This window comes from Lepisosteus oculatus, unplaced genomic scaffold, assembly GCF_040954835.1.
Source record: "Lepisosteus oculatus isolate fLepOcu1 unplaced genomic scaffold, fLepOcu1.hap2 HAP2_SCAFFOLD_39, whole genome shotgun sequence".
In the NCBI taxonomy this organism is placed as follows: Eukaryota; Metazoa; Chordata; class Actinopteri; order Semionotiformes; family Lepisosteidae; genus Lepisosteus; species Lepisosteus oculatus.
This window is the reverse complement of record NW_027167923.1, coordinates 1,275,629-1,288,047: the sequence shown is the minus strand read 5'-3', so window position 1 is coordinate 1,288,047 and position 12,419 is coordinate 1,275,629. Positions and strand designations below refer to the sequence as shown.

Below are 12,419 nucleotides of genomic sequence, written 5' to 3'. Positions count from 1 at the left end.
ATCTTCACCAATACGGAGATGACCAAATGTGTCTTCGGTTGTTCTGAGGTCTTTGATAGTTTCTTTGAAAGCTTCAACTGAACCTCGAAATCGAAGCAGTTATGTTTATATTGATTTCTCGCGTTAATCATTACGAACCAGGAACAGCCAGCACACTCGGTCGCATTAGTAATTATGTCACGTCTCTACTTAGCAGAGCATTCAAAGGCCCACTGGAAGTAGTAAAGCACTAAAACACTGCAAAACTGAACTCGGGAAAATCATACTGGGAGCTCTGAGCGATGTCTGCATCCAAGCCATCCAATACGGACTCTGAAACCTTGGAATATCAACACTATGATGCGCTACCTTTTACCTGGAGCAAAACGATGGAATTAGAAGAATGCTTACCGCAGGATACAACTGTGCCGCTGTTATTTGGAGCACGGTTTTCACTTGCATGAAAACTACAGCAGAACGTAGAAGGATGATCACTGAGGAGTCCACGCGGGCATGCTGAGGAGATTGTAGGTCGTACATTTCAATGATTACTGACATTTGCGCTGCTGGAGGTACAGTAATCAACAAAGAACAGGGTGTGCTACTCTCGAATCCGGTCAGCACATGATGAAAAGCCAGGAAGTATACCTTGTCAAATTGCCGTCAACAGGGACAAGTTAACCACCAGCTCCACCGGCGCCCGGCTAGCTCAGTCGGTAGAGCATGAGACTCTTAATCTCAGGGTCGTGGGTTCGAGCCCCACGTTGGGCGGTGCCCGTCTCCTTATTAACAAAGTTTCCCGCTCATCCTTGAACCTCTTACACCTCGATGGTACCGAGCACTGCGTTTTAATGCACAGGTGTGATCAAACCGAGATGAAAAGGGCGTATCTAGCTCCTTGCCCGAGAGATAAATCAAAGGTTCCGCAGATAATCCCTTGGCTCCGGTCACCCGGACGCAGATAGGAGCTGCAGCCATCATAACTTGTATGAAAACTAAGAAGAGCTCCTGTCTATTTACAGTTTCATTTACTCTAGCGTTTCCTTAAACATTGCGTGTACGAAGGCTAAGAAATTGGAGAGCTATTCTAATACAATAACTATTAGGAATCTTTTCGGCATAACAGTTTCACTGTGATTTTGCAGGTAACACGTACGTTGGGAAAACATTTTGAACGCGATCAATAACCGCACTGGAAAAATGTGGGAAAGAAAGGGCGAAAAGCGACTCTTCAACATGTGGAAATATCTTCCTGAGCGGAGCCCTCTTCTCGAAGCTCAACACTGTGCAAGAGTCACTTCTCCCAACTTGCGCCCGCAGGTTTCCGTAGTGTGCCTGCAAAGAGCCATCCGCTTGAGACAGGTGCACCTCCCGATTTCATTGAACTAAGCTAGATGCACAATTTCTAACGCAGCCTTCATCACAATAGACAGTTCATTTCTCGAAAGCTTGTCGTAAAAAAAGGAAACAAAGAACGAAAACGTATAGCTGACAATCTTCTGAAGATGCAGATTCAGCTTTGGGGAAATGGACATTTTATGTATGCAGATGCTTTTCAAGCGCTGGTTTTAGAACGTCGCTGTGCTTCCAGCATCCTTTTCAGCCTTCTAAACTGGCTACCGAGGTGCCGATCACATTGTAAAGCGGTTGAGAGGCCGGAGCTGCTCAAACCGCTCTTGCCGTTTCCCATCAATCAAAAGCACTATGTTGTTTCTTTGTATGGAAAGCTTTTCAAGTCTGGCATCGACACGCACCTTTCCTGAAACGTCCAAAAGGTGAATGCTTCGCAAAGAAATCCAGTCTACCTTCAGGGGGCATGATGTTGAAATCGGAATGAGCCCTGGGTGGGCTTGAAGCAGCAGCTGTTCAGTTAACAGCTGCACAGAAACGCACCCCGCTTGCTTTGTATCATTCGCAAGTTTGTGGTTAAAGAGTAAAAAAGGCTGGAATTCTTCTGCCAGCCGGCAGGATTTCTTCTGCACTCACCCAGAAAAGCCAAGAATTGTATTTCATCTTTCGCAAGCTGTATTTTCCAGGAGGAGAATGAATACTTGCATTAAACTGAATCAAGCCGACAGAGACGCACAGCCGTTGTTTTTCTCCATGGGAAGTTTTTCGTTAAGGAAAAACACCGTTGTCATTTTCTTGCCAGCCGGCGGTATTTCTTGTGCAGCGATGAGCCAGATTTGTATTTCGTATTTCGCAAGTTGTGTGAATTTCTTGAAGTTGAAAGTGAATTCGCTCCAGAAAAGAAATGTCGCTTGAAAGCCGAGGCTGTTTGTTAAACCGCAGGACCTGAGCTTGCGTTCTGTTTCTCATGGCGTTCGCAAAGGCGATTCCTGCCTTTAAAACTGCTGTGTCTGCGACTGAAAGTGGCGTGTGTCGCAGCTTCTAAAGTCTTGTTGACGCTCCTCGATGTTGCTTTCTCTCTGCCTAAGGAAGTTCGATTGTCGCGTCGGAACGGGGAGACCTAATCCTTCCAGCTTTAAGCCACCCTTCAGTCTTCTGAAGGGTGTCCGAGTGCTAGCATGTCATTTGGCTTTTTTTGGGGGGAAGCGGAGAGCGACATTGAAAAAGGTTACCGCCGCCGCCTCGCCCTCCGTGTTAAATGATTGCAAGCCGGCGGCGGCGACGCTCCCTGTAGTCGTGGCCGAGCGGTTAAGGCGATGGGCTAGAAAGCCACTGGGGTCTCCCCGCGTCGGCTCGAATCCTGCCGACTACGGCGCCCTTCTCCTGTCGCTTCGGCCTGCCCAGAAAAAGGCGGAGTGCCGTTTCTCTCTTCCTGCTTCTTGTACAAACGCTAAATCGCTTGGACCTGCTGCCTTGGAAGTAATGTCTTCAACATCCACCAGTGACATTTCACAGCTGGAATCACACTGCCACGCTTTTGGCATTGGCATGTCTTGCGCCCTACTTCCAGCCTTTGAAGACCTAAGTATTCAAACTGAAAGAACCGGCTGAATGAGTGTTTGCAGTGCACCAGGAGGAGCAGGGACCATAGCATTGGAGGGGTGAGGATGGCGCAGATGGAAACGTTTTCATGCGCTCCTCTGGGAGGAATGAAAAGAAAAGACGAAACCGGAAACAGTAGTAGCCGCAAGAGGAAGTGTCTTCAAGCGCCAAGCAAGCGCTCCTCGTTAGTATAGTGGTGCGTATCCCCGCCTGTCACGTGGGAGACCAGGGATGGATTGCTTGACGGCGAGCCAGGTTGCTTTTCTCCCATCAGATTCCAACCGCTAATGCTAACGCAGTGTGTGGGAGCTTACATGCTTTAACTTTCCCGTCTTTTTCGGACGACTATTCCAAAGGGGTAACCTGAAGGAATAGGGGCCTGAAGACACGAGGCATTCTTAAACCAGCACTGGGCTGCACGGCCTTCTGTTGTGATCAGGTTATATTCGAGTCAAAAAGCCAGAGCATCCGCTTCCATCCTATGGAGCACGAGCTAAATCGGAAGAGGCAGGGGATACACCTACGCCTATCGGCGCACGTTCCCCGCGGCAGGCTGCTTCACCCATTTGCACCCGACTGGAGACGGCACTGAGCAAGCTTTTTGTCAGGAGTGGGATTCGAACCCACGCCTCCAGGGGAGACTGCGACCTGAACGCAGCGCCTTAGACCGCTCGGCCATCCTGACGCGGGCCCCCTGTCCCGGGGCGGTCTGATGAGCCACCGCGATCCCACTACGCTCCTCGAGTATCGCACTGTTATTAATACTACAGTGTGACTCCAGCATTAAAATGTTTGGAAAATGTGTCGGCTTTTATAATCCAGTGTAGAGCAGCATGTGATGATTTGTGCTACAACACCAAGCGCTCAAAGTGACGTCTGCGTTTGTCGTTGAAACTTTCAACTCTTTCATCACTTATGTAGGAAATAAAAAGAGCAGTTGTGCGCCACACGCAGAGCGGCCGTCAGCAGAGTGGCGCAGCGGAAGCGTGCTGGGCCCATAACCCAGAGGTTGATGGATCGAAACCATCCTCTGCTACATGTGTCCTATGCACGATTCATAAGCATGCCATTGGGTTAGCAAAGTGCCTTCAAATAGTCTGCATCTCCCTTTCTTTAAATTCTGTCCTGAGTTTCTCTCTCGTGTGTGTTTGTGCAAGCTTGACACTTGCGGGACTCTTTAATCTTCACCAATACGGAGATGACCAAATGTGTCTTCGGTTGTTCTGAGGTCTTTGATAGTTTCTTTGAAAGCTTCAACTGAACCTCGAAATCGAAGCAGTTATGTTTATATTGATTTCTCGCGTTAATCATTACGAACCAGGAACAGCCAGCACACTCGGTCGCATTAGTAATTATGTCACGTCTCTACTTAGCAGAGCATTCAAAGGCCCACTGGAAGTAGTAAAGCACTAAAACACTGCAAAACTGAACTCGGGAAAATCATACTGGGAGCTCTGAGCGATGTCTGCATCCAAGCCATCCAATACGGACTCTGAAACCTTGGAATATCAACACTATGATGCGCTACCTTTTACCTGGAGCAAAACGATGGAATTAGAAGAATGCTTACCGCAGGATACAACTGTGCCGCTGTTATTTGGAGCACGGTTTTCACTTGCATGAAAACTACAGCAGAACGTAGAAGGATGATCACTGAGGAGTCCACGCGGGCATGCTGAGGAGATTGTAGGTCGTACATTTCAATGATTACTGACATTTGCGCTGCTGGAGGTACAGTAATCAACAAAGAACAGGGTGTGCTACTCTCGAATCCGGTCAGCACATGATGAAAAGCCAGGAAGTATACCTTGTCAAATTGCCGTCAACAGGGACAAGTTAACCACCAGCTCCACCGGCGCCCGGCTAGCTCAGTCGGTAGAGCATGAGACTCTTAATCTCAGGGTCGTGGGTTCGAGCCCCACGTTGGGCGGTGCCCGTCTCCTTATTAACAAAGTTTCCCGCTCATCCTTGAACCTCTTACACCTCGATGGTACCGAGCACTGCGTTTTAATGCACAGGTGTGATCAAACCGAGATGAAAAGGGCGTATCTAGCTCCTTGCCCGAGAGATAAATCAAAGGTTCCGCAGATAATCCCTTGGCTCCGGTCACCCGGACGCAGATAGGAGCTGCAGCCATCATAACTTGTATGAAAACTAAGAAGAGCTCCTGTCTATTTACAGTTTCATTTACTCTAGCGTTTCCTTAAACATTGCGTGTACGAAGGCTAAGAAATTGGAGAGCTATTCTAATACAATAACTATTAGGAATCTTTTCGGCATAACAGTTTCACTGTGATTTTGCAGGTAACACGTACGTTGGGAAAACATTTTGAACGCGATCAATAACCGCACTGGAAAAATGTGGGAAAGAAAGGGCGAAAAGCGACTCTTCAACATGTGGAAATATCTTCCTGAGCGGAGCCCTCTTCTCGAAGCTCAACACTGTGCAAGAGTCACTTCTCCCAACTTGCGCCCGCAGGTTTCCGTAGTGTGCCTGCAAAGAGCCATCCGCTTGAGACAGGTGCACCTCCCGATTTCATTGAACTAAGCTAGATGCACAATTTCTAACGCAGCCTTCATCACAATAGACAGTTCATTTCTCGAAAGCTTGTCGTAAAAAAAGGAAACAAAGAACGAAAACGTATAGCTGACAATCTTCTGAAGATGCAGATTCAGCTTTGGGGAAATGGACATTTTATGTATGCAGATGCTTTTCAAGCGCTGGTTTTAGAACGTCGCTGTGCTTCCAGCATCCTTTTCAGCCTTCTAAACTGGCTACCGAGGTGCCGATCACATTGTAAAGCGGTTGAGAGGCCGGAGCTGCTCAAACCGCTCTTGCCGTTTCCCATTAATCAAAAGCACTATGTTGTTTCTTTGTATGGAAAGCTTTTCAAGTCTGGCATCGACACGCACCTTTCCTGAAACGTCCAAAAGGTGAATGCTTCGCAAAGAAATCCAGTCTACCTTCAGGGGGCATGATGTTGAAATCGGAATGAGCCCTGGGTGGGCTTGAAGCAGCAGCTGTTCAGTTAACAGCTGCACAGAAACGCACCCCGCTTGCTTTGTATCATTCGCAAGTTTGTGGTTAAAGAGTAAAAAAGGCTGGAATTCTTCTGCCAGCCGGCAGGATTTCTTCTGCACTCACCCAGAAAAGCCAAGAATTGTATTTCATCTTTCGCAAGCTGTATTTTCCAGGAGGAGAATGAATACTTGCATTAAACTGAATCAAGCCGACAGAGACGCACAGCCGTTGTTTTTCTCCATGGGAAGTTTTTCGTTAAGGAAAAACACCGTTGTCATTTTCTTGCCAGCCGGCGGTATTTCTTGTGCAGCGATGAGCCAGATTTGTATTTCGTATTTCGCAAGTTGTGTGAATTTCTTGAAGTTGAAAGTGAATTCGCTCCAGAAAAGAAATGTCGCTTGAAAGCCGAGGCTGTTTGTTAAACCGCAGGACCTGAGCTTGCGTTCTGTTTCTCATGGCGTTCGCAAAGGCGATTCCTGCCTTTAAAACTGCTGTGTCTGCGACTGAAAGTGGCGTGTGTCGCAGCTTCTAAAGTCTTGTTGACGCTCCTCGATGTTGCTTTCTCTCTGCCTAAGGAAGTTCGATTGTCGCGTCGGAACGGGGAGACCTAATCCTTCCAGCTTTAAGCCACCCTTCAGTCTTCTGAAGGGTGTCCGAGTGCTAGCATGTCATTTGGCTGTTTTTGGGGGGAAGCGGAGAGCGACATTGAAAAAGGTTACCGCCGCCGCCTCGCCCTCCGTGTTAAATGATTGCAAGCCGGCGGCGGCGGCGCTCCCTGTAGTCGTGGCCGAGCGGTTAAGGCGATGGGCTGGAAAGCCATTGGGGTCTCCCCGCGTCGGCTCGAATCCTGCCGACTACGGCGCCCTTCTCCTGTCGCTTCGGCCTGCCCAGAAAAAGGCGGAGTGCCGTTTCTCTCTTCCTGCTTCTTGTACAAACGCTAAATCGCTTGGACCTGCTGCCTTGGAAGTAATGTCTTCAACATCCACCAGTGACATTTCACAGCTGGAAGCACACTGCCACGCTTTTGGCATTGGCATGTCTTGCGCCCTACTTCCAGCCTTTGAAGACCTAAGTATTCAAACTGAAAGAACCGGCTGAATGAGTGTTTGCAGTGCACCAGGAGGAGCAGGGACCATAGCATTGGAGGGGTGAGGATGGCGCAGATGGAAACGTTTTCATGCGCTCCTCTGGGAGGAATGAAAAGAAAAGACGAAACCGGAAACAGTAGTAGCCGCAAGAGGAAGTGTCTTCAAGCGCCAAGCAAGCGCTCCTCGTTAGTATAGTGGTGCGTATCCCCGCCTGTCACGTGGGAGACCAGGGATGGATTGCTTGACGGCGAGCCAGGTTGCTTTTCTCCCATCAGATTCCAACCGCTAATGCTAACGCAGTGTGTGGGAGCTTACATGCTTTAACTTTCCCGTCTTTTTCGGACGACTATTCCAAAGGGGTAACCTGAAGGAATAGGGGCCTGAAGACACGAGGCATTCTTAAACCAGCACTGGGCTGCACGGCCTTCTGTTGTGATCAGGTTATATTCGAGTCAAAAAGCCAGAGCATCCGCTTCCATCCTATGGAGCACGAGCTAAATCGGAAGAGGCAGGGGATACACCTACGCCTATCGGCGCACGTTCCCCGCGGCAGGCTGCTTCACCCATTTGCACCCGACTGGAGACGGCACTGAGCAAGCTTTTTGTCAGGAGTGGGATTCGAACCCACGCCTCCAGGGGAGACTGCGACCTGAACGCAGCGCCTTAGACCGCTCGGCCATCCTGACGCAGGCCCCCTGTCCCGGGGCGGTCTGATGAGCCACCGCGATCCCACTACGCTCCTCGAGTATCGCACTGTTATTAATACTACAGTGTGACTCCAGCATTAAAATGTTTGGAAAATGTGTCGGCTTTTATAATCCAGTGTAGAGCAGCATGTGATGATTTGTGCTACAACACCAAGCGCTCAAAGTGACGTCTGCGTTTGTCGTTGAAACTTTCAACTCTTTCATCACTTATGTAGGAAATAAAAAGAGCAGTTGTGCGCCACACGCAGAGCGGCCGTCAGCAGAGTGGCGCAGCGGAAGCGTGCTGGGCCCATAACCCAGAGGTTGATGGATCGAAACCATCCTCTGCTACATGTGTCCTATGCACGATTCCTAAGCATGCCATTGGGTTAGCAAAGTGCCTTCAAATAGTCTGCATCTCCCTTTCTTTAAATTCTGTCCTGAGTTTCTCTCTCGTGTGTGTTTGTGCAAGCTTGACACTTGCGGGACTCTTTAATCTTCACCAATACGGAGATGACCAAATGTGTCTTCGGTTGTTCTGAGGTCTTTGATAGTTTCTTTGAAAGCTTCAACTGAACCTCGAAATCGAAGCAATTATGTTTATATTGATTTCTCGCGTTAATCATTACGAACCAGGAACAGCCAGCACACTCGGTCGCATTAGTAATTATGTCACGTCTCTACTTAGCAGAGCATTCAAAGGCCCACTGGAAGTAGTAAAGCACTAAAACACTGCAAAACTGAACTCGGGAAAATCATACTGGGAGCTCTGAGCGATGTCTGCATCCAAGCCATCCAATACGGACTCTGAAACCTTGGAATATCAACACTATGATGCGCTACCTTTTACCTGGAGCAAAACGATGGAATTAGAAGAATGCTTACCGCAGGATACAACTGTGCCGCTGTTATTTGGAGCACGGTTTTCACTTGCATGAAAACTACAGCAGAACGTAGAAGGATGATCACTGAGGAGTCCACGCGGGCATGCTGAGGAGATTGTAGGTCGTACATTTCAATGATTACTGACATTTGCGCTGCTGGAGGTACAGTAATCAACAAAGAACAGGGTGTGCTACTCTCGAATCCGGTCAGCACATGATGAAAAGCCAGGAAGTATACCTTGTCAAATTGCCGTCAACAGGGACAAGTTAACCACCAGCTCCACCGGCGCCCGGCTAGCTCAGTCGGTAGAGCATGAGACTCTTAATCTCAGGGTCGTGGGTTCGAGCCCCACGTTGGGCGGTGCCCGTCTCCTTATTAACAAAGTTTCCCGCTCATCCTTGAACCTCTTACACCTCGATGGTACCGAGCACTGCGTTTTAATGCACAGGTGTGATCAAACCGAGATGAAAAGGGCGTATCTAGCTCCTTGCCCGAGAGATAAATCAAAGGTTCCGCAGATAATCCCTTGGCTCCGGTCACCCGGACGCAGATAGGAGCTGCAGCCATCATAACTTGTATGAAAACTAAGAAGAGCTCCTGTCTATTTACAGTTTCATTTACTCTAGCGTTTCCTTAAACATTGCGTGTACGAAGGCTAAGAAATTGGAGAGCTATTCTAATACAATAACTATTAGGAATCTTTTCGGCATAACAGTTTCACTGTGATTTTGCAGGTAACACGTACGTTGGGAAAACATTTTGAACGCGATCAATAACCGCACTGGAAAAATGTGGGAAAGAAAGGGCGAAAAGCGACTCTTCAACATGTGGAAATATCTTCCTGAGCGGAGCCCTCTTCTCGAAGCTCAACACTGTGCAAGAGTCACTTCTCCCAACTTGCGCCCGCAGGTTTCCGTAGTGTGCCTGCAAAGAGCCATCCGCTTGAGACAGGTGCACCTCCCGATTTCATTGAACTAAGCTAGATGCACAATTTCTAACGCAGCCTTCATCACAATAGACAGTTCATTTCTCGAAAGCTTGTCGTAAAAAAAGGAAACAAAGAACGAAAACGTATAGCTGACAATCTTCTGAAGATGCAGATTCAGCTTTGGGGAAATGGACATTTTATGTATGCAGATGCTTTTCAAGCGCTGGTTTTAGAACGTCGCTGTGCTTCCAGCATCCTTTTCAGCCTTCTAAACTGGCTACCGAGGTGCCGATCACATTGTAAAGCGGTTGAGAGGCCGGAGCTGCTCAAACCGCTCTTGCCGTTTCCCATCAATCAAAAGCACTATGTTGTTTCTTTGTATGGAAAGCTTTTCAAGTCTGGCATCGACACGCACCTTTCCTGAAACGTCCAAAAGGTGAATGCTTCGCAAAGAAATCCAGTCTACCTTCAGGGGGCATGATGTTGAAATCGGAATGAGCCCTGGGTGGGCTTGAAGCAGCAGCTGTTCAGTTAACAGCTGCACAGAAACGCACCCCGCTTGCTTTGTATCATTCGCAAGTTTGTGGTTAAAGAGTAAAAAAGGCTGGAATTCTTCTGCCAGCCGGCAGGATTTCTTCTGCACTCACCCAGAAAAGCCAAGAATTGTATTTCATCTTTCGCAAGCTGTATTTTCCAGGAGGAGAATGAATACTTGCATTAAACTGAATCAAGCCGACAGAGACGCACAGCCGTTGTTTTTCTCCATGGGAAGTTTTTCGTTAAGGAAAAACACCGTTGTCATTTTCTTGCCAGCCGGCGGTATTTCTTGTGCAGCGATGAGCCAGATTTGTATTTCGTATTTCGCAAGTTGTGTGAATTTCTTGAAGTTGAAAGTGAATTCGCTCCAGAAAAGAAATGTCGCTTGAAAGCCGAGGCTGTTTGTTAAACCGCAGGACCTGAGCTTGCGTTCTGTTTCTCATGGCGTTCGCAAAGGCGATTCCTGCCTTTAAAACTGCTGTGTCTGCGACTGAAAGTGGCGTGTGTCGCAGCTTCTAAAGTCTTGTTGACGCTCCTCGATGTTGCTTTCTCTCTGCCTAAGGAAGTTCGATTGTCGCGTCGGAACGGGGAGACCTAATCCTTCCAGCTTTAAGCCACCCTTCAGTCTTCTGAAGGGTGTCCGAGTGCTCGCATGTCATTTGGCTGTTTTTGGGGGGAAGCGGAGAGCGACATTGAAAAAGGTTACCGCCGCCGCCTCGCCCTCCGTGTTAAATGATTGCAAGCCGGCGGCGGCGGCGCTCCCTGTAGTCGTGGCCGAGCGGTTAAGGCGATGGGCTGGAAAGCCATTGGGGTCTCCCCGCGTCGGCTCGAATCCTGCCGACTACGGCGCCCTTCTCCTGTCGCTTCGGCCTGCCCAGAAAAAGGCGGAGTGCCGTTTCTCTCTTCCTGCTTCTTGTACAAACGCTAAATCGCTTGGACCTGCTGCCTTGGAAGTAATGTCTTCAACATCCACCAGTGACATTTCACAGCTGGAAGCACACTGCCACGCTTTTGGCATTGGCATGTCTTGCGCCCTACTTCCAGCCTTTGAAGACCTAAGTATTCAAACTGAAAGAACCGGCTGAATGAGTGTTTGCAGTGCACCAGGAGGAGCAGGGACCATAGCATTGGAGGGGTGAGGATGGCGCAGATGGAAACGTTTTCATGCGCTCCTCTGGGAGGAATGAAAAGAAAAGACGAAACCGGAAACAGTAGTAGCCGCAAGAGGAAGTGTCTTCAAGCGCCAAGCAAGCGCTCCTCGTTAGTATAGTGGTGCGTATCCCCGCCTGTCACGTGGGAGACCAGGGATGGATTGCTTGACGGCGAGCCAGGTTGCTTTTCTCCCATCAGATTCCAACCGCTAATGCTAACGCAGTGTGTGGGAGCTTACATGCTTTAACTTTCCCGTCTTTTTCGGACGACTATTCCAAAGGGGTAACCTGAAGGAATAGGGGCCTGAAGACACGAGGCATTCTTAAACCAGCACTGGGCTGCACGGCCTTCTGTTGTGATCAGGTTATATTCGAGTCAAAAAGCCAGAGCATCCGCTTCCATCCTATGGAGCACGAGCTAAATCGGAAGAGGCAGGGGATACACCTACGCCTATCGGCGCACGTTCCCCGCGGCAGGCTGCTTCACCCATTTGCACCCGACTGGAGACGGCACTGAGCAAGCTTTTTGTCAGGAGTGGGATTCGAACCCACGCCTCCAGGGGAGACTGCGACCTGAACGCAGCGCCTTAGACCGCTCGGCCATCCTGACGCGGGCCCCCTGTCCCGGGGCGGTCTGATGAGCCACCGCGATCCCACTACGCTCCTCGAGTATCGCACTGTTATTAATACTACAGTGTGACTCCAGCATTAAAATGTTTGGAAAATGTGTCGGCTTTTATAATCCAGTGTAGAGCAGCATGTGATGATTTGTGCTACAACACCAAGCGCTCAAAGTGACGTCTGCGTTTGTCGTTGAAACTTTCAACTCTTTCATCACTTATGTAGGAAATAAAAAGAGCAGTTGTGCGCCACACGCAGAGCGGCCGTCAGCAGAGTGGCGCAGCGGAAGCGTGCTGGGCCCATAACCCAGAGGTTGATGGATCGAAACCATCCTCTGCTACATGTGTCCTATGCACGATTCATAAGCATGCCATTGGGTTAGCAAAGTGCCTTCAAATAGTCTGCGTCTCCCTTTCTTTAAATTCTGTCCTGAGTTTCTCTCTCGTGTGTGTTTGTGCAAGCTTGACACTTGCGGGACTCTTTAATCTTCACCAATACGGAGATGACCAAATGTGTCTTCGGTTGTTCTGAGGTCTTTGATAGTTTCTTTGAAAGCTTCAACTGAACCTC

At 48.9% G+C, this 12,419-nt stretch overlaps 5 non-coding genes across 5 annotated transcripts; 2 read left to right on the top strand and 3 right to left on the bottom strand.

Annotated features, from left to right (window-relative positions):
• Positions 1–3,533: 3,533 nt before the first annotated feature.
• Positions 3,534–3,616, bottom strand: trnal-cag (transfer RNA leucine (anticodon CAG)). Its single transcript has one exon. It is a non-coding gene; the product is annotated as a tRNA-Leu (tRNA).
• Positions 3,617–6,730: 3,114 nt separating this feature from the next.
• Positions 6,731–6,812, top strand: trnas-gga (transfer RNA serine (anticodon GGA)). Its single transcript has one exon. It is a non-coding gene; the product is annotated as a tRNA-Ser (tRNA).
• An 832-nt stretch (positions 6,813–7,644) lies between these two features.
• trnal-cag (transfer RNA leucine (anticodon CAG)) lies at positions 7,645–7,727 on the bottom strand. The gene has a single exon. It is a non-coding gene; the product is annotated as a tRNA-Leu (tRNA).
• Positions 7,728–10,841: 3,114 nt separating this feature from the next.
• On the top strand, positions 10,842–10,923 carry trnas-gga (transfer RNA serine (anticodon GGA)). Its single transcript has one exon. It is a non-coding gene; the product is annotated as a tRNA-Ser (tRNA).
• An 832-nt stretch (positions 10,924–11,755) lies between these two features.
• trnal-cag (transfer RNA leucine (anticodon CAG)) lies at positions 11,756–11,838 on the bottom strand. Its single transcript has one exon. It is a non-coding gene; the product is annotated as a tRNA-Leu (tRNA).
• Positions 11,839–12,419: the final 581 nt, after the last annotated feature.